This window comes from Palaemon carinicauda, chromosome 22, assembly GCF_036898095.1.
Source record: "Palaemon carinicauda isolate YSFRI2023 chromosome 22, ASM3689809v2, whole genome shotgun sequence".
Taxonomy (NCBI): Eukaryota; Metazoa; Arthropoda; class Malacostraca; order Decapoda; family Palaemonidae; genus Palaemon; species Palaemon carinicauda.
Window position 1 is genome coordinate 100977525 of NC_090746.1, and position 22287 is coordinate 100999811.

General features: G+C 40.0%; 1 protein-coding gene across 2 annotated transcripts in view; it reads left to right on the forward strand.

Moving 5' to 3' along the window:
- Positions 1–5006: 5006 nt before the first annotated feature.
- Positions 5007–22287, forward strand: part of LOC137616655 (PHD and RING finger domain-containing protein 1-like) — a 163528-nt gene continuing 146247 nt past the window's right edge. For both annotated transcript variants that reach the window (XM_068346579.1, XM_068346580.1), the window contains exon 1: positions 5007–5163. The gene's annotated coding sequence lies outside the window, so the exon portion shown is untranslated. The remainder of the gene's footprint in view (positions 5164–22287) is intronic.

Sequence of the window (22287 nt, forward strand, 5' to 3'; positions counted from 1 at the left end):
AATTAACAATTAAAATCAAATATTTAAAGAATAATAACATTAAAATGCTTTTTTTATATATAAACTATAACAACTTTAACAAAACAAGAAGAGAAACAAGACTGAAAAGCGTGCCCGAATGTACCCTCAAGCAAGAGTATATTTATTTCCTTTCCTCACTGGGCTATTTCCCCTGTTGTAGCCCTTGAGCTTATAGCATCTCGCATTTCTATCTATGGTTGTAGCTTAGATAATGATAATGATACAGGAACTGGAAAAGCAAAGAAGAAGAAGATACGCACGCCATCTACATTGTTGCCGTGACGTAACGAATGCTTGTCACCACTCACCAGACGTTAAAGCATCTTTGCTGGACGTTTAAATGACAGTTTTAATTTGAAACGGCCTGTGAAATAATGAATATTTAGGTTCGTTTCCTTTTAATTGGAAAGCGAAGGCAATGAGTTTCTTCACTTTGTTAATATTTCAACAGAATTGCGCTTATTTTGTTTTGCAAAAGTGAAAATTTCAGAAGATCGGCCATGTCAAGTAGTCAGTCACATCGTTGTTATTATTATTATTATTATTATTATTATTGTTATTATTATTATTACTTGCTGGTATACCACAGGTAAGTTAATTAATTAATGATCAGTTTTCATAACATTAATAACAATTGTGTTTACGTGCATATTTTCAATATCCTTTACAATAAAATGTCAAGATATCTATGGCGCACAAACGCGCTCAATGTCCTTACTAGTTTCACTAGAAAGATTTCAAGATAACTAATTTATTTAATCGGAAACATGTGAATTAGGTTACTACTCGGAGAGTTATGGAAAGAATAATGATTGGAATAACAATAAGATACAGAAAAGAGCAACATGGATACGAGAGCAAACTAGAGCAGAGGATAATAACAATATGAAAGAAAAAGAAATGAATGTGATCAGGATATATGATGATAATAACAGATAATAGATGGACAAGAAGAATAAAATAATTGGTCCATGAAGATTGCAAAAGAAGCTAGGGAAGGAAGAGAAGGCGATAGATTAACGACCTGAGAAAGCTTGCTGGTATAAACTGTCATTAAAAGAACTTTAACAGACATGAATGGAAGGACATGTCTGAGGCCTTTGTCTTGCAGTGGACTAGCAATGGCTGATGATGATATATATACATATATATATATATATATATATATATATATATATATATATATATATATATAAATATATATATATATATATATATATATATATATATATATATATATATATATATATATATATATATATATATCCATCCATATACCAAAGGCACTTCCCCCAATTTTGGGGGGTAGCCGACATCAACAAGAACAAAACAAAAAAGGGGACCTCTACTCTCTATGTTCCTCCAGCCTAACCAGGGACTCAGCCGAGTTCAGCTGGTACTGCTAGGGTGCCACAGCCCAACCTCCCACATTTCCACCACAGATGAAGCTTCATACTGCTGAGTCCCCTACTGCTGCTACCTCCGCGGTCAATATATATTAAAGTATATATGTAAGTATATGTATGTATATATATATAAGTATATATATATATATATATATATATATATATATATATATATATATGCATATATATATAATTTATCACATGTATGACATAATGTATATATTATCTCAGTCGTAATATTCTAACACAGCGTGTGGTCCTTCTCTCCTTTTGGGCATACAAGTTCACCCATACATATGGAAAGCCTATATACCCTGAGTATTTAATATATCTACTTATTTTATATTAACTTATTTTAATGAGTCAATTGCCACCTTGAAGTCATTTTAAAAGATTTCCCCCCATTTTTTTTCCATATCGTGTAGGTTCCTGCTGTTTAAAAGCTGCATGATAATGTTGTTATTGTTCTTAAGATATTTTATTTTTCCTTGTTTCCTTTCCCCACTGGGCTATTTCCCCTGTTGGAGCCCCTGCGCTTATAGCATCCTGCTTTTCCAATTAGGGTTGTAGCTTAGCAAATGATAATAATAATAATGATAATAATAATAATTTTTTTGACATTGTAAGGTCAGTTAATATGAAGGCTGAAGTATTATTTCGTTCGCGTTTTTAATTGCTTGAATAATTAGTTTCTCATAATTTTGGAAGCTAATTTCCAATATCTTTACTTGTGGCTTCTATTTCTATTTATCTTAAATACTTCATCGTGCAACTTCGAGCACTCGGTTCACACAAATTCCTCATATTTAAAGATGATGATGTTTTTGCTATCATATATGTTGTTTCTGTTATTGCCTTGCATATATATATATATATATATATATATATATATATATATATATATATATATATATATATATATATATATGTGTGTGTGTGTGTGTGTGTGTGTGTGTATGTGTATGTATCAAAACGGCTTACTTTTATATAAATCTACTACAATTTCCCTTTCCTAATTTGCCTCACACAATGAAATTGATTAATATTTGCTTATATATAAGTGCTTCATCATCATCAGCATCATCGTCATCTCTTCTTGTGTATGGCCGAGGAAAGTAAAGCGGGGTTTACACGGGCGAGCAGCTCGTCGAGCCTGGCTCGACAACCCTGTGTTTGAATTGATGTTCGAGCGTGTAAACGGGCTATTTGGTTGTCGAGCGCGCTCGTCGAGCGGCTCGATGAAAGTCAGGCTCATCTTGACTTTTGTGGGCGGAGCTACATTGTTTGACGAGCGGTGTGAACGTGTGAACGGGTGTCGAGCATCGAACCTCAGTTGTTATTCAAACCTGCTAGAGGAAACATCATCAAAGAAATGAATAATGGCTGCCATTAATGAAAGTAAGAATGAGAAGGAAGTCTTATTTGATTACATATCATATTACATTACATACATATCGGGCTCATCCAGCTTTATGGAAAGTTAAATCAAAAGACTATTCCAAGAAAGTAGCCAGAAACAAGGGAATAGCGGACACTCAGTCTTTCATGTGGAGTTATGGCCTTCCTCATAGTAATGAAAGGGCTGACACGATTCGGTAGACCAATGTACGTGTCTTCATCCATACGCAAATAATTGCGCCAGTCATCAGGCTCTAATTTTAAAGCAACAAGCAAGTTGGTATATGAAAATTTCTCTCTTTTGATCTTTTTTTTTTTCCTTCTTAGTGCCACTGCTAAAGCAATGGCTATCAAATCGTCCTGGTCGAGAGACATGTTGACGTTGTTTCAGCACGAGGCACACTGAGGCTCGGTGTACTGTCTGAAAGCTCTTCGAGCCGTTCTACAAGTATGTTCGACAACCGGGCTCGACGAGCTGCTCGGCCGTGTAAACCCCGCTTAAAGGAAAAGTTTACAAAGCAAAATAGAAAATGCAGTAAGTATTTAACATCTTGTTATAAAGAGTAAGGAACATTAGCAACAAACACAGCTGAGATATTAATGTCACAAAGTTTAGGAAACGGATATGGACACATCAAACAGAAACTAGAATTCCACAAATGGCGTATCGAGAGAGAGAGAGAGAGAGAGAGAGAGAGAGAGAGAGAGAGAGAGAGAGAGAGAGAGAGAGAGAGAGAGAGAGAGAGGGGGGGGGAATTTGTCATATAGTGTCTTGCTTTTATTGGTCTTGGAAGTAAGGCAGAAATAACAAAGGTCTTGACAGCTTACGGTAACTAATATTATTCTGTCTATGGTTTATCAGAGGAAGCAAAAAATAAAGGCATCATAAATTCTAACTAAAGGCCTATACCACTATGGTTTATCAGAAGAGGCTAGAAAGGCATCTCGTAAGTTCTAACTGTAGGCCTATACTACCGAAGGCTTTCGCTCGAAGAGCTGTCCATAGGGTTTATACTTGATAAAAAAAAAAACCTTTGATAAAAAAAAAAAAAACTTTTACATTACTCTTAATAATACCTAACTTTCCAAACTATCTCTTATTTCGGTTATTAACTATCCTAAATTCTTTTTTAATTTATTTTCCCTCTTAGCAAATGTTTTTAAGTTGAATAGGATAGCATAATTCCCTTTTTTTTATAGTTTTGTATATGAGAAGTCTATTTTACTGCTGTTACTGTTCTTGAAATATTTTATTTTGATTGTTCATTACTTCTCATATAGCTTATTTATTCTCTTATTTCCTTTCTGCACGGGGCTATTTTTTCCTAATGGAGCCCTTATGCTTATAGATCCTGTTTTTTCCAACTAAGGTTGTAGCTTAGTTAATAATAATAATAATAATAATAATAATAATATTAATAATAATAATAATAAACCTATCAAAATAAGTGTTTCTTCTGTCCTCAACGTTCGTGGTGTTTCTTGACAGTTGACAAAGGTTACAAGAACTCTTAATTTTATTCCAGGCGAGATAGGAATGTGATTTTTAATTTGTATTTTATTAATAGCTTTTCTATTTATAAAATGCCCTGTATAATTTAGTTTGAACATTGCGTATTTTTTTTCTTTTGATAAATTATTGCAATATTCAGCAGACGCTACTAGGATTTGCTGCTTACTTAAATCAAATGATGCTTTAAGAACAAACTTTTCAAATAACTACTTAATTTTTAAAGAAGAATTATATTTGTTATAATAACTTTGTCATTAATTTTAAACAATGCGTATTTCTCATTACTGTACTTTAAAACAGAAGGAAGATTTATCAAGTATGGACTTTATTGTGAGTTAAGATGTATGCAACCTTAATATTGTTTTTGTAGCATAAAAAAAACTATTATAACTGTATCTGTACAATCTTTCTTGAGCTAATAAAAAAAATATTTACCGAAAGTTACAATATATATCAGATGCCATTGCAAACCAAAGACTACCTACAGATGTTCCAAATATATTTTCTCTCTGTCATTTGACAGCTATAAATTTGTAAATACTCTCACGAAAAAAAAATTCTTGCAAATGAGTAATTATGATACATGTACTTATATTGATTTAATTATTTATATCATATTTTAATTTTATGATTATATATAAGAATAAATTATATGTTTTCTCGTCACTTTATTTTACCCGAAGTGAAGTCTAGACCTCAAGAAATGGCCGACGCCGATCGTGTACGATGAAAAGAAATTTGCAGTCTACCTTGTTTGGTGAAGTAACTGGAACACTATTGTATAATACACCGTCGCAGATTGGGAGGAAAACCTGCGCTTAATAGGTCAGAATAAAGATTTTCTTAGATTTTCTTGATTTATTCAAGTTTTCTTTAAGAAAACAAAACCGAGTCAAGGTTTGTTTTGCTTGTTGATGATTTCATGCAGCTGTCAGTTTGACCCGTTTTAATTTAGTTTTACGGCTTAAATTCAATTATTACGTGAGTGAGATGTATTTTAATTAAAAGACGAAATAATAACTGTCCTGCAGCTTCAAGTAAAACAATATTTGTTTGGAAAGCAATGGGAAAATTAAGTAAATTAGCTGGGAACATTTTGTTGGAAGATGAAGCTAATGTAGGTTACGGTTCTCCGAAGTACTTTTCTACAGCCGAGTCTTTTGTTCTTTGAATATTCCATTTTTAATCAATTCCGGCTAATCTACAGTTTATATATTCTAGATTAGTCTTTCAAGATCATTAAACTACTAGAAAACTAAGGTATTTTAGGGGAAAGTCCTATAGGAAGAAGCCTATACAATACACCCATGTCTTTTAGTCTTTAAATATCATATTTATATTATTTTATGCAATTTGGCCTCATTTGGTAAATATATTCTAGATAAATCCATTAAGGTAATTAAACTACCGGAAAGTTAAGGTATTGTAGAGAAAAGGACCTATAGGAGAAAGCCATTGTTTCTCCACCCCTTTCTTTATTAAATACGGTAAGCCACTTGGGAATTAATTATTCATTTGGGAAAACTAACTAGTAAGAGGTAGAGGAAGACAATAAGATGTAAAATAGGATTAACCAAGGGAACAACAAAGGTGCTGCATGAAATTGCAAATATTGTTGATAAAGCTGCAAACTAAATTGTACCTAAACTAATAATCTGACCAATAAATTATATATATGTATGATATTTAAAATCGTCTTGGCGCAAAAAGGGTAATTCAAAATAAAACCGAAAAGGTTAGTTTTACCATTATATATAGTCCCCAGTAATTTGGCAAAAAAGTTCCCAGTTCCCACTGGGTGGCCCCCATTACCGAAGGATATGTCAGTGTATATCATAACTATTTATTTGTGACGGAAAAAAAAGGGGAGTTTTTCTATAGAAAACTGCATTTCTTTCTTAGAAAAGCTTTTTCAGAGTTCTATAATAATATCTATACTGTATATACATATAGAGTCCTTTCATTATACGTCATCAAACTTCCGGTCCGCCATCTTGGAGGACAAACAAAGACGCGTTCAGTGAATAGCTGTGGTTGAACTGTTGAATAGTTAGCCATCTCATCACATTCACATTCACACAATGCCCAGTTTTTGCGCTACTGTTGGCTGTGGGAATAGAGGACAAAGAGATGACAAGTGCTTCTACCGCATACCGGCAGTTATTCAGAATCAGGACAAAGATATAGAAGAATTATCCAAGCGCAGACGTGACTAGTGGTTGACCAGAATATCACGGGCTGATCTACGTGAATCCTCTATTACCCTACGCACGTATCTGTTCTGATCATTTCATATCAGGTCAGTCTCGGCTAGGCCCTAAAAGTATCATTATTCCTGGGTAAACATGCTATATCCGATCGCATGGGTGACTTCACAAATATCATCGTCAGTTCAGTGTGTAGTGTGTGAGGGGGAGGGGGCATCTCAATTTTTAAACATCAAAAGGGGCATCTCAGATTTTCAAAACAAAAATTAGAAGCGCCCATATTGGCTATATTAACAAAGGCTACTTACCTAGGTCTCTATTTCGTCAAGGTGCTCATGCCTATACTGTATATAATTAAGTGTCTATTTATATCTATTTTAATTTGTGTATTAAATTGTGCAGACATATAGGCCTATGTGATGAATAAACATTGATTATGAATAATAATAATAATAATATTTGAAAGCTGGTTTGACCCGAATGGGTCTTTGCTTATATATGAAACATCGAAAAAATAATTAAACTTGTGTATTTAATTGCAAGGAGGCAAAACGATCATCCAAGAACATTACAATAGAGTTTGTCCATCATATGTTTATATGTATATAAGAAATTATAGCATTTGTAACCAAACACAAACACAATGGTTAGGCATTCATCTGCTCGCTAGTGTACACTGGGTTGGCCGACAGTACCAAGTAGTTCACCATATCAATGTATGAAATACTGGGAAAATCCTCAGTATTTTGACTGAATGAATTCTGCATTTGGTATGGATCTAGGCCATCAATTAGATCGAGTTTCTGCTTGTAAAAACGCTTATCATCACCCGACAATTGTTTGACAAAGTCGCTCTCATTGTCCATATTCGCTGTAGCAGCCGCGATGTTTTCGCTTTGTATGTCCTCCAGCATGGCCGCCGGCGATTCCCAGTGACGTCATTGAAAGGACTCTATATATATATATATATATATATATATATATATATATATATATATATATATATATATATATTTATATATATATATATATATATATATTTATATATATATATATTTATATACAGTATATATATATATATGATTGATTTATGTTATACTACATTATTTTCTAGCGAAACTTGCTATATGTATTGGACGAGTGTGGGCTAATTTGGCATCTTGGTAAATGTGATACTTTAATTTCTAACTAAATATATAAACCACATATTTTTCATGCTTGTTAACTTGTGTTTTAACCAATTCTGATCATCAATGTGACAAAAAACAACTTGGGGGTGTATGTATGATATAGGCCACCTGTATGTACGGTGACGGCTGACTAAGAATATGGCAGTGTAAGGGGGTTTGCAGGGGCATTAGCCCCCTGTTATGTAAGTAGGTAAGGACACTGCTTGTAGGTTAGGTTAGGGTGGAAAGTTTAGGTTAGTTGGTGTCCATTTTTTATGCACACTGGAGGAACTGGCCGCTGATATACAAAGGCTCTACTATTTGTTTATGAACCAGTAAGTGAACAGTTACTGTTGGATTGATGTACCAACACACCTGTAAATACGCTTTATCAAGTGTAGGTTATGGTAGACACGGTTAAGAAAATTCCCTGGTCTTTCACTGTCTTGGGTTAGAGTACTCTTGCTTGAGGGTACACTTGGGCACGCTATTCAATCTAATTTCTCTCCCTCTTGTTTTGTTGAAGTTTTTATAGTTTATATTTGGAAATATTTATTTTAATGTTGTTACTGTTCTTAAAATTTATTTTTCCTTATTTCCTTTCCTCACTGGGCTATTTTCCCTGTTGGGGCCCCTGGGCGTATAGCATCCTGCTTTTCCAAATAGGCAAAATACTGCGAGCATGGTTAGTGTGCATATCACTTGCTAGAAAAGAGAAGCAATGATATAATGTTGAAATGTGAACAAACCAAATGCCACAGTAGAGCAAAGACTAATAAGAGAATAATTGACACCTTTGTAGATCAGCGGCCAGTTCCTCCAGCGAGCATAAAATATGGACACCAACTAACCTAAACTTCCCCCCTAACCTAACCTACAAGCTGTCATTACCTACTTTCCTAACGGCTAATGCCCCTCTGCGATCCCCCTCACACTGCCGTATTCTTAGTCAGCCGTCATCATACATACAGGTGGCTGATATCATGTGTACACCCCGAATAATGAGGGTGTTTGACCAACCAACTTACACGTAAATACTTTTAAGTGTAGGTGATAACGGACACGGTTAAGAAAATGCCTCTTTTCTATGTGATCGATAGGCCTGAGGACCCAACGATCTATATAGGCTATTGAATGAAGTGTGTTGTAAATATAATGAATTACTGAAGTAGATGAATTTACACTAATTTCAAAGTAGATTAAACAACCTTCTGGGAGATGTCTTTTTGTGATGGCATTCAAGGTGGAACTGAAGTGGAAAGGGAAAAGGTTAAATATTTACTGTAGTACAATATTCCTAATGAAAAAAATAAGAGTTCCTGATGTATTTAAAGGTAATTTGCATGATTCTGATGGCAATACTTGAGGAGAACTCCATATTTTCAAATTATTTATTTTGAAATTCTAGAAGTTATGACTAATTAGTCATTTTAAAAGAGAAACAGACACTAAGGCATTACCTAACCTTGGAGCCGTAGCTACTGGGTGGGACTCCCAGCAAACCACCCTCAGACTACCGTATCGTTAGGTTACCCTAAGACCAAGCTGCAATCCTGTGTGCGCCTCCCAAATTGCTTCACTCCTGAAACGAGGTTTTCCTCACGCGACGACCAGCGGTGGAATGGCGACCTTTGACCCGGGCAGGTTCTTCCAGGGAGCTTCTTCTTGGTGCATTATGGGTAAACAGATGAGGTCGAGGTCGCGCACTCCGAGATGGGGGAATAGGCTTGTTGTGGGGGGAAATTTTGGTTTGTGGGAGCTAGCTGAGCTTCAGGTATCCCAGAGATTGGTTCATTTTAAGTATGTTGGGAAAAATACAATTTTTTGTAGAAATTGTCATTTTTCAGGTGTATTTCCCAATTTAACCTGGTGAGGGCGCTGCGGAAATATCCCTCAAGGACCTCCGCCCTCTGTCCGGCTATCAAGTCTGTTCGTGACTACAGGAAAAGTGAAGAAGGCGAAGAACACAAACTCCTTCTAGCTCCGGGAGACGATCCTTAAGGTGTACTAGGCGGAGGGTGAACTCTTCCTAAGGGCCGCCAAGCCTTGTGACATTAGGGGCATCGGCACTTTGTTGGCCGTTGAAAGGAACAAGGTGGTCGGCTAGGTGTATGGCCGAGATATTCGGCCTTTACGACCCATCTCAGGACTGTCCCCTCAGGTTTCAGGAGGGGTTCGGGCTCGGTCCCGTTGTGGTCGCCCAACAGAGGATCTAAGGGCGGTTTACACTTTACACTATCCATATAGAATGGCGAGGGGTAGAGCGTCTCAAATCCCTATCCCCTCGACCTACCATGGACTCCTCCGGGAATGAAGATGATGTTATCTTTGGGAGTGTTCTCTGGCTACCCTATTTTTATTTTACCTATGTTGTGGCACTTTCCTCTGACAGGCCTTACCCCTCCGCAACTCATACCTCTCCTACAGGGGTGTATTTCCTTCCTAATTCTGAGGGTCCTATATATTGGTCAGTGGGAAGTATTCGTGTTGGAACAAATGACAATTTCTAAGAAAATTATATTTTTCCTGATATACTTACCGCTGACTAATAGTTTAATTGTCCCCCATCCTTCCTCGTGGTAGACCCTGTTGATAGAAAACGTTGTTTACTGGGACAGGATACAGTAAAATGGTTGATGGAGTCCTGGGAAGGTCGACTGAGGCTCCCCTCTAGGGCATGCTGGGGAACGAGAAGTCAGGGTTGCGCACGTGGAGAGAGGTATTGGGAGGGTATAGGCCTGTTGGAGGGGAGAAAACTCTGGTCGGAGTGAGCGCTCTCTAGAGGTTCTCCTATTTATTTAGTGGCTAGTATGTTAGGAAAAATAAATTTGTTTTAGAAGTTGTCTATACTGTATATATAAAGTTATTGCTACATTTGTTATATCTTCTTAAGGCGTCTCCTAACTATTGATTCCTGGGGTCTCCTAAGTTCGTGTAACTCCACCTACCTGGCATTCTGATTAATTTTCATAAAATCTCTCGACCTGTTCCTTGTGATGGGGACCCTCCGAGGGTTATTTGAATGAATAATACCCATTATGTGTATGCTATAAACTCTCAAGGGCTAGCTATGTAACATAGAGGAAACTAGCATTTTCCTCTATGTAACATAGAGGAAACTAGCATTTTCCTCTATGTAACATAGAGGAAACTAGCATTTTCCTGGATTTAAGGCTAGACCTAGCTGATGATTTTCACCTTTCCGCTATGTCTTATTTAACATTTGTTTACAAGTCCATTTCAATTTCTGTTGGTGACTCAATATCACCTAGTAGAGGTCTGTGAAATTCAGTAAATTCAAGAGATTTGTATTGACAAACGATGCTTTAATAAGATTACCTTGGTAGATAGGGTGCTGAGATATGGTAGTCTATTAGAAACGTCCTTGCCTCATCTGTTGGATAGGGGTTTGAGAGTAGCTCAAGCTCAATAGTTAATTGAAATGTCTGCAACCTCACTGTCCTTGTGAGCTAGGGATGGGGGTTTTGGGGAAGCCTAAAGGTCTACCTTGTGAGTCATTAGAAGACGTTCCCTAAGTGAGTGAAGATTGATATGGTATCAACAAGCTGTAGGAATGGGAGAAGGTTGATGAATGAAAATGGCTTGGGTAGAAGGTAGAGGAGGATGAAAAGGATTAGATTGTGTGGCCACTTTCCCCTTGATAAGGATAGAAGAAACTTTAGGTATGGTAAGCAGCTCTTCTAGGAGAAGGACACTGCAAAATCAAACCATTGTCCTCTAGTCTTGGGTAGTGCCATAGCCTCTGTATCATGGTCTTCCACTGTCTTGGGGTAGAGTTCTTTTGCTTGAGGGTACGCTAGGGCACTGTTCTTATTTCTCTTCCTCTTGTTTTACTGTTCTTAGAATATATTATATTTCCCTGTTTCTTTTCCTCACTGGGCTATTTTCCCTGTTAGAGCCCCTGGGCTTATAGCATCCTGCTTTTCCAACTAGGGTTTTAGTTTAGCAAGTAATAATAGTGATAATGATAAAGTGGAATGAGGATTTTGTGAAGGAAAGTACTTTTGAGAGATATACCTGAAGACACTTCAAAGTAACCGACTCCTTAGTTCATGGGTGAAGAAGTATGAAAGTCCTCGTAGACCAAGTTTTTTTTTTATATTGCCCATAAAACCTTCGATCCAGAAATTTTTTGGTTATATTTAAATGCCACCAAACAGGTTTTAGAACTTAGTTTTCTAACAGAGGAGAACATTCTGTATATTTCTGCGTATAAGATGACCTATAAATTCTAAAATTTTAAACATTTGACTTACTGGTAGCTATATATATAGCTTTAGTCCCTGGCGTCACAGCAGAATTTCAAAACGCGGTAATCGCCGATTGGGTAGCCAGGTGTACCACCGGTGTGCCCTCTACACAGGTACCTGGAACTATTCCAACTATTCCTCAGATCTTCCCTGCTGCCTTTCTGGTGACATCGTTGGAATTTCGCTCGCTTTGGCCTGTGTTTTTTGCAGTTAATTTGGTGAAGTACACTTTGGCTTTGGCTTTCGCTCGTTTTGGTTTTGTTTTTTGAATTTTTACTGATAGTGAGTTTTTGGAATATGATCGCTATGTTCGTAAGCTTGAAAGGGATAGGATCAGGAGAAGTAAAAGTATGTCTCGCTCTTCCAGGGATGTTTCTCCCCCCCTTGTTAATGAGCCTATTGATCCTTCCCCTGTAGTGGTGGTCCCAGATCCCCCTACTGTAAAAACTAACGAACCAACTCTTAAAGACATGATGGTGGCAGGAAATCATTCGGTCTGTCAGCGCGCTTTCGCCAGAACTATGACGTCACAAGTCATGTGACGTAAACTCTACGAAGAATGACTTACAAAATATGTAAATTCATTTCTTTTTCTTTCAAGGAATGAAAAGAAAATACTAACTTACAAAGCAAAAGTATTTAATTTTTATAATGTAAAAGGAAATATTTTATTTTTAAGAAAACATTTGTCCTATTAGTATAATTTCTTTAGATAATCATCGATCTATCATCAGAAATTAAATAAAACTAGCCTACCGTAAATTTTACGCTACATAGTACTCATGACGATTGATACAGTCCTACAAAATACTTTGTATCGTTATTTAATATTTTGATAATGGGAATACTAATATTAATCGTTAGCCTATTGGATTCTCATTCAAGCCCTTGGCGAAAGAGTAGAATCTCTCGCAGCGGGCAGGACTAAATTATGGTCTGATGTGAAAGAGTTAAAAAGTGCAAGTATCAGTGCTAAAATCAGTGCAGTGGAGGGTGCGGCTGCTCGGACCTGTCGTTCTCCTAGCCTTGGACCTCTTCCAAGCTCCCCAACCCCTGGGAGAGGGAATGTCGCCGGGGCGGGAGGCGAGAGACTTTAGCTCCCGAGCAGTCGTCCCCTCGAGCGTACCTGTTGACGCTTCCCAGGACGCTCGCCTCGCCATGGGAAAGGCGAGGTAAAAGTGTTATCTTCGCCGTCGCATGACGCAGCTCACGGAAGGGGCTGGTGTCTTACGTATTTCCCCTCCTGCTCGGAGGGAAGTCCTCCGGCCAAGCGGCCATCTACTTCGGTAGGAGCCAAAAGAGCAGCCTGCAGACAGAAAGAGAGTTGCTCGTCACGATTCTAAATGCCATGACGCCAAGCGTCAAGGTCATAACGCCGAGCATCAAGGGGTTGGACTACATCACGCCAAACGCCGAGAAGACACCGAGCGTCAGAACCTTGGAAGGCACGACGCCGAGCGTCAAGAAGTTAGACGTCGTGACGCCGAGCGTCGGAACCTTGGAAGTCATGACACTGAGCGTCAGAGCCTTGGACGTCAAGCTACTAACGCTGCTGTAAGAGTTAGACATGATGTTGACCCATATAGAATATTCGAAATTAGTGTGAATCATGCAATAGGAGGAAGAACTTTTTGTTATGCTGCACCGAGACTCTTCGTCGACCTTCCATTTGATGTCACGAATAGCAAAAATGTGGCAGCTTTCACGAAAAACCGGAAGACTTATCTTTTCAGAAAGTGTTATAATAGTGATCGGAAAACTATTAAGCCTGAATACAAATGCTAGCGAATAATCCAGAGCAAAATATAAACTGGAAAGAATACATCAAGGCCCGCCTGAACAGACTCATAGTGTCTGATGGAGTGCGAGAAATAAACCCATAAAAGTAAAAGTAAGTCATGAAGCCGAGCGTCAAAAACGCAGACTTCATGGCTCCGAGCGTCAAGTTTTTGGACACCATGACACCAGGCATCAAGATTTTGGATGTCATGACTCCAGGAGTCACGAAAGGAAGGAGTCGACGTTGAGGAAACAGGACGTCTCGACTTCGGTACGAGGCCAATCAGAAGAAGGGAATGACGACTGTCATCTTTCCCCTGGTTATCTTTTAAAGAATGTTTCAGAAGAAGAGGACCCGAAGAACCACCATTCTTCGGCATACCTGAAAAGGCTCATGAGAGTTTTTTCTGGGGTCTTTCCTGAGAACTTTGTTCCTGCTGCTCCTCGTTCCCTGCCTTCAGAATTTACGCTCGGGAAATCTTCGAAGGAGTCTCTTTTTACGAAGATGGTTTTGTCTCGTTCATCCAAGAGAGCCTTAAAGGTTATGGGAGACTAGATGCAATCTTAGAAAGACTAGGGGAAAAACAATTTTCTCGTTTTTTCCGCCGGCCAGATTAGCATTCAGGTCGAGTATTAGGTATGAAATTGGAGAAGTTCTCGGCCTGGGAGTGCCTGCTTCTGCCCTAGGGGACTTCTCGAGTCTGGTGGACGCCCCTCGTCGGACGGCCATGAAAAGGACAAGTCTTTTGGTCAACTTCTGAGTTGGACCACCTGCTCAAAGGCATTTTCAGAGCCTTCAAAGTTTTTAATTTCCTCGATTGGACTCTGGGAGTCTTGGGGGAAAAGGATGGATTCTTTGAAGGACGTTGACACAGAAGGTCTTGTCCATATTATGTCATGTATGGGCAAGGCGTTGAGAGATATGGCCAGTGAGATAGCGGCACTTTACTCAGCAGGTGTCCTTGAGAAAAAGAGCCCAAATGTGCGCTTTTCTGGCGAATGGGGTTACGCCCCTGCAGAAAACTGAGCCGCTGTATGTACCTCTTTCTTCGCTCCTTTTCCTGCAAGATCTGTTCAGAGAAGTCTTCCGCATTAGCCCAAAAGGCTACACTGGACTCCGAGTCGAAGACAGCGAGAACGGTTCTGCCAACGTCCTTCTTGATTCGTAAGTCTAAGGAGGAAACACCAACTCATCAGTTTTCTCAGGCCTTTCGGGGGGAAAACCTAAGGCAGAAGTAGTTCCAGACCTGAGGGAAGGAGATCGAAGAGGAGAGGCTCAACAAGGACGAAGCAGGGTCTGACAGCATTCGTCTTCAGACAGCGGTAGGAGCCAGACTATCCAACTTCTGGCAAGTATGAGAGAAGAGAGGGGCAGACCTTTGGTCTTTTCACTTGCTCAAGGAGGGATACATAATTCCTTTCCTAGGAAAACCTCCTTTATTAGTTACTACGATTGATCTCTCGGCCAGATACAGAGGTGTCAAAAGTACAGGCAATTCAACAGCAAATGTCGCTTTTATTAGAGGAGGCAATAGAGAATGTGCGAGATCTAGGGTCACCAGGCTTTTACAATCGCTTGTTCCTGGTTCCCAAGAACTCGGGGGGGATGGAGACTAGTACAGTACTGGATGTGAGTGCACTCAATGTCTTTGTACGGAAGACGAAATTCACAATGAATCAACAAAATTAGTCCTAGCGACAGTCAGAAAAGACGACTGGATGGTCTCGTAAGACCTTCAGGATGCGCATTTTTACATCCCCTTCCATCTGAACTTCAAGAAATACCTGAGATTCGTGTACAAAGAGGAGGTATTCCAGTTTCGGGCTCTTTGATTCGGACTTAACACCGCGCCTCAAATCTTCACAAAGTTGATGTACAATGTAGTGGGAATGCTGTATTCGAGAGGTATCAGAGCCTCTCTGTATCTGGACGACTGTCTCCTCAGAGCTCATTCCTACATTCGCTACCTGAGGATCTGCAGGTGACGGATTTATCAGGGGAACCCTTTCCTCGCTAGAGCAGTTTGTCTCCTTGGGAAGGCTGAATCTTCGCCCTCTTCAGTTCCATCTCAATCAGCATTGAAACAAGGGGATAGAACTGGAGACGAAGTGTGTTCCCATTTCAGAGCCCATGAAGCAATGTCTTCGGTGGTGGAACGACCCCGTCAAGCTCCAAGAGGGTCTTTCTCTAGAGCAAGTGTTGTGCTCCGACGCATCGGACTCGGGGTGGGGAGCAACACTGGAAAAGTTGGAAATCTCGGGTTCCTGGACAAAAGAACAGGAGACCCTCCATTCAAATCAGAAGGAGCTGTTGGCAGTCTTAGCTCTCAAAGGGTTCGAAAATTCAGTTCTGAACAGGGTGGTGCAGATCACCTCAGACAACACTACGGCGGTGGCCTACATAGGTAAGCAAGGTGGAACCCACTCGAGGTCTCTTTACGAGATGTTGAGAGAGCTCCTTTACTGAAGGGGAAAGAAATGTGATGGCAGACAGTCTGAGCAGAAAGAGTCAAGTCTTGTCAACAGAATGGACGCTTTCTCACCAGGTCTGCAAGAGCCTGCGGCAGACGTGGGGTCGTCCTTGCATAGACCTGTTTGCCACAGCGAAAACGAAGAGACTGGAGACTTACTGTTCTCCAGTGCCAGATCCCGAATCAATTCACATAGACGCATTCCTCATGAACTGGTCTCACCTAGATGTGTACGCTTTTCCGCCATTCAAAATAGTACACAAGGTGAATCAGAAATTTGTGTCGCACGAGGGCACCAGAATGATGCTAGTGGTCCCCTTTTGGCCGACAAGAGAGGATGGTGGACACACTGAGAAGTCTCCCTATGAGAATAGAGCTACTCAAACAACCACACTTGGAAAGGTATCACCTTAACCTCCAAGCTCTACATCTAACTGCATTCAGACTATCGAAAAACTCACGAGCTAGAGGTTTTTCAAAGGAAGCAGCTAGTGCGATTGTGAGAGCAAGGAGAGCTTTCACCATCAAGGTTTACCAATCCAAGTGGGAGGTTTTTAGAGAATGGTGCAGAGACAAGTCTTTTTCCTCTTCCAGTACCTCTGTGACTCAGATAGCTGACTTCCTTTTGTACCTTTAAAGGAGGCGTAAGTTTTCGACCTCAACCATTAAGGGGTACAGAAGTATGTTAGTAGCTGTCTTCAGACATAGAAATTTGGACTTGTCTGATAATAAAGATCTCCAGGACCTTTTCAGATCCTTCGATACCACTAAGGAAGGTCATCAGGACCCACAGGCTTGGAATCTAGATATAGTCCTGAAGTGAAATTCATGCCTTCAGCAAAGCTGTAGGCTTTAGACATAACAAGGCTTTCTGCTCCTTACAACTGGGGTTTCTAGCAAAGAACGAACGCCCTTCACAACCTTAGCCCAAGGCTTTTGAGATTCCGAACCTTGCGGATTTGGTTGGAGAGGAATTAGAGAAGGTCCTGTGTCCGGTAAGAGCCCTGAAGTTTTACCTGGAGAGAACGAAGGATTTACGTGGTAAGTCGGAAGCACTGTGGTGCTCAGTCAAAAAGTCTTCTCTACTAATGTCAAAGAAGGCTCTATCCTTCTTCATCAGACATTTAATAAGGGAAGCTCATTCACTTTGTAGTGAGGCGGATCTCAATCTTCTGAAGGTCATAGCATGTGAAGTTAGATCATTAGCAACCTCTGTAGCCTTCAAACAGAATGGGTCCTTGCAAAGTATCATGGACACGACATTCTGGAGGAGCAAATCAGTGTTTGCCTCACACTATTTGAAGCAAGTACAGACTCTTTACGAGGACTTCTACACTCAGGGACCATTCGTAGCAGCGAGTGCAGTAGTGGGAGAAGGATCTACCACTACAATCCCATAACCTAATCCCGTTTACTTCTCTTGGAACTGTTAGTTTTTTTATGGTTGTTTGGAGACTGGACGCAGTCTTCCACAAACATTGATTTGCAGTCAGGTGGTCAGTTTGTTCCTTGAGAGCGCCCGAAACAAGGGTATTGGAGGAGGTCCTGTCACATGGAGGTTATACACCGGTTTGACAGCTCCTAGAGGTCTTCAGCCCCCTGGGTGGATCGCTGGATCTCTTAAGGAAAGCGGACATAATGAGGCGGGAAATCATTGAAGTCAGCTTCCTTAACAGGTACGAACCCTTAAGTTTGTTTATTAACTCTTAGGTAAATTCCAATGATGTTGGCTGTCTCTGACCTTCCACCAAAGGTGTCAATCAGCTATATATATAACTACCAGGTAAGTCAGAGTTTAAAAATTATATTTTCATAGTAAAATAAATTTTTGAACATACTGTACTTACCTGGTAGTTATATATAATTCAATTCCCACCCTCCTCCCCTCTAGAGACTAAGGGCATGGAAGATCTGAAGAATAGTTGGAATGGTTCCAGGTACCTGGGTAGAGGGCGCACCAATGGTACACCTGGCTACCCAATTGGCGATTGCCACGGGTTTTGAAATTCTGCCATGACGTCGGGGACTAAAGCTATAAATATAACTACCAGGTAAGTATGTTCAAAAATTTATTTTATCATGAAAATATCATTTCACCCCTGCAAATTGGGAGTTGTCATATACTACCCTTCTGAAGCTTAAACAATGAATTCAAAGTGGTTTTTATGAAGTAAATTGATGATAAATGTAATGAAATAATTTTTACCTTATATATTATTGCATATCATCATAATAAATAGTCAATTTGAGGAATGAGTCTTTATGAACGAAATCACCTTTTGATCTATGCAAAGCCGGCTTAGAAAATGTGAACACAGTCAGCTGATTGAAGCTTCCACTATCGAGGTTATACGCACATATAAATAACAAAGTATTCCTAATACTGTATAATTTTGAAACTTATTAAAAACATATAGTTAATATTGCAGAATTAACTATGTTATAGATTAACACAGTTCTCATACTGTTTGCTAAAAGCAATTATTTTATAATTAGGTATCACTTTGGATGTTTAATGTGTTTGGTTGTTAAATGAGATTGGAGACTAAACCTAATCAAAGCAATGGTCTCGTTAGGGAACGTGGGGCAAAAAATTTAATATAGAAGTTTTTTTTATTTCTTTTGAATTTATAGGGATACTGTACTGTAAGTAAAAGAGCATTTGTAATAATGTTAATGATACAAAGGCTAACCTATAGAACTATGCAATGATGGTTTCATAACATAGCAGTCAACTTATACTACTAATATAAGATGAACCATTTAAAATTTGTCCAAATTTCTGACATCTTATGTAGAGGTCATCTTATGTGCGGAAGTATACGGTACTGTAGTTTGGATATACAGAGATAAGCAAATTGAACAATGGACTTGTCATATTTTGCCTCAGAAGTTTCAAGTGTGGGTTATAGGGCAAGGTCTTTCAAATTTTCTTTGCTGAAGTTTCCACTGAAGGTGGAGTGTCATAGGGAAAGCAAGAACTTCCGCTGATCTGCATTAGTTATTCCTATTCCATTTAGGTATCAAGGAGAAGTGTTATTTGGAGGCTGCAGGTAACTGTACAATTTAAGGCAAACTCCATCCCAGTATCTTGATTAGTTATAAATGGTAAAAAAATAGGTGCGCAAATCTGACCCTTGACCTGACCTTAGAGGTCACTGAGTACCAATCGCTTTATCTCGTGATGCCTAACACTCGTATTTGTCCTGAGTCTCTAGGTCAATTAGGGGCCAAACGCGAGGGGTAAGTCATATCAACCTCCTCTAGCCATCCGTGTTATGATAAATGCCGAAACCGGGCAAGGATTAAAGATTTATACGGCAAAGAAATGAAGCCTGATAATATGTCGGCAGTATCTATAAGAAATTTACTTACTACTCGTGTGGCTTCATGATGGTTGAAATGTGTAGTGTTGAAATTTCTGACAATGTAAGTAGAGAAATGTGACATTGAAATGCAAAAGATAGCCGTTTTGATTGCCATTTCAAAAACTATTGCAATTCATTGCCCTAGATTCAATGAGTATGTCAGCATCTAATAAAGTAGAATAACAAGATTCTGCTGTTATCGGTAATAAAAAAGAAATAAATGAATAGGAGAAGGCATAAATGGAGCAATGTACAGTAGGTGAGCGAAAGAGCAGTATGACAATATGGCAAAGTGTACAGTTCTTGTGGGATTCTGATTCAAATTATCAGCTTTTTATTTTCCCCTCATAAAGTTGATTTGTGTATTATTTGTTGGTATTCCATGGAAACATATGTTTGACCTTATCATGCTCCCAGTGACACTTAGTTGCTAGTTATTCAGTCCCCTTTAGGTAATATAAAGTATAAATTGTCTTTCTCAGCCTATTCTATAATAAGTCTTATGTAGGAAATTTCAGATGCAGGAGGTTTTCGGATTACAAACGAAATTTGTTCTTTCAATGCGTCGGAAGTTGATTTTGTCGGAAATTGGATTTATATACACAATATAATATATATACATGCATACTGTACTGTATTTATAATATACTTTAGAAAAGTGAGAAGAATCCCTTGCCATTCATAAATTACTCCCCTATACAATACAGTAGTGTATCAACACCTACCATAATAGTAGACAGTGAGTAATACATTTTCAATATTAAACTTACCCGATAATCATGTAGCTGTCAACTCCGTTGCCCGACAGAATTCTATGGAGGGATACGCCAGCTATCACAATACTAGAAGGGGGTGTACTTACCAGCGCCACCTGTGGCCAGGTACTCAATCATTTGTTGTTGACACCTCCTCAATTATTCCTCTGTCGTGCTTCCGGCTAGACGTTCTGGGATACGCTTATGGTCTTCGAGTTTATTCACGGATATTTGGTGAAGTATTCTCTCAGATTAACGGCTGTCGCTTTACTGGAATCCTTCTTATATTAGCTAGATAGCTTTTATATAATACTGATATAACGGTTAACGAATTTTGCTTGTTTTTGGATCACCCTTTGGCTAACTCTTTGAAACAAGATGTCTGACGTTTCGCAAGCCCCCTCCCATAGACGATGTAGGTCTTGCAATAGGCGTATTCCGAAGGCCTCGGTAGATCCTCACACCGCTTGTTCTGACTGTAGGGACAGGCCCTGTCTATTAGAAAATCGATGTGAGGAATGCGCCGGACTTTCGGGATTGGAATTTGTCCGTCTTTTAAAATATTCATCTAAGTTAGAGAGAGGTAGAGTTAGGAGAAGTTCTTCTCACTCTTCTATGTTTTCCTCACCTCATGATCCCCTACCTTTTCCTACCCCTGTAGTGGCTACCCCCGAACCTACTGTGTGCCCTCCGCCTGATATGTCAGTTGTTTTGCGTGCTATTCAGGCTTTAGGCGATAAAGTAGAATCAGTGGTAAGTGACCATAAGTCTCTGATGGCCGAAGTTAAAGAACTGAAGGTCAAGAGTGCAGTGGGTGGAATTAGTGCCAGTGCTGTGACGAGTGCTAGTGTCGGTGCAGTGCCAAGTGCTAGTGGTGCCAGTGTGGTGCGTGAGGATTTTTCTGTGCGAGCCAGTCGTCCTCCCAGTCCGGGACCTCTTGCAAGCTCCCATGCCCAGGGGAGAAGCAATGTCGAAGGGCTTAAGGGTTCGACAGGCCTTGTTAGGCGCACAGAACTATCCTCGGTGGTTGCGGGCGTGTCTTCCTTAGACCGTCACTCCCACCTGCAGACGATTGAGCCCGTCTTATTCTCGTCCGCTGATCAACTAGCAGGGAAGAAACGTTGGTCTCAGGTCTCGAGACCGCTAAAACGTAGAGTCCAGTCCGCGAGTGCTCAGCCAGGTTGCAGTCATTGGCTCAGCTCTGACTCGCCTCAGTCATCTGTCGACTGTACTCCGCCCAAGAGGAGTAAGGTTCTGCCAAAACAGAGCCCGACTGTTAAGACTTTACCTCAGTCTGTTATCGTTTCTGCCGATCCCAAGTGGACCCTGCTTCAGTCCATGCAAGCTCAGCTTTCGGACTTGATGCGTGAGTGTCGGGCTGAGAGTGTTGCACCTCCTCCTCCGCCTACACTCCCTCCGCCTGTTCTCGCTCCGCCTGTGCTCGCCCCGCCTGCACTTGCTCCGCCTGGTCGCAGCACCATCTGCCAGGCGTACGATGTTGAGCCACTTTCGGAGTTCGCTGTTCCCAGTGGTGTTCAGCCTCAGCCTTCTTTAAGGCAACCCTTGCTTTGGGATCAGGAGAGTTATTCCACTCTTCCTCCGCCTCCCCTTGCTGCTCCACCAGTGGTGCAACTCTCGGTTGGGGTACAACAACCTCTCCCCTCCGTGAGTCTGTCTGCTCAGCCATCGCTGCAGCGAGCTCAACCCTCCTCAAGGCAAGCTCCTCTACACCCTGGACTTGCGCCTCAGGAGCCTCAGCTTGCGAGAACTTTACCTTGTTCTGCGCAGCCTCAACCTCATCATGCTCCGCTCATCTCACAGGAACAGGAACGGACTACTCCGCCTCCGTCCTCCGCTCAGCTTGTGCAATCCTTGGGTTCAACCTCTCTTGCTAGGAGTCAACCTCCTTCACCCATGCGCCTGCCTTCT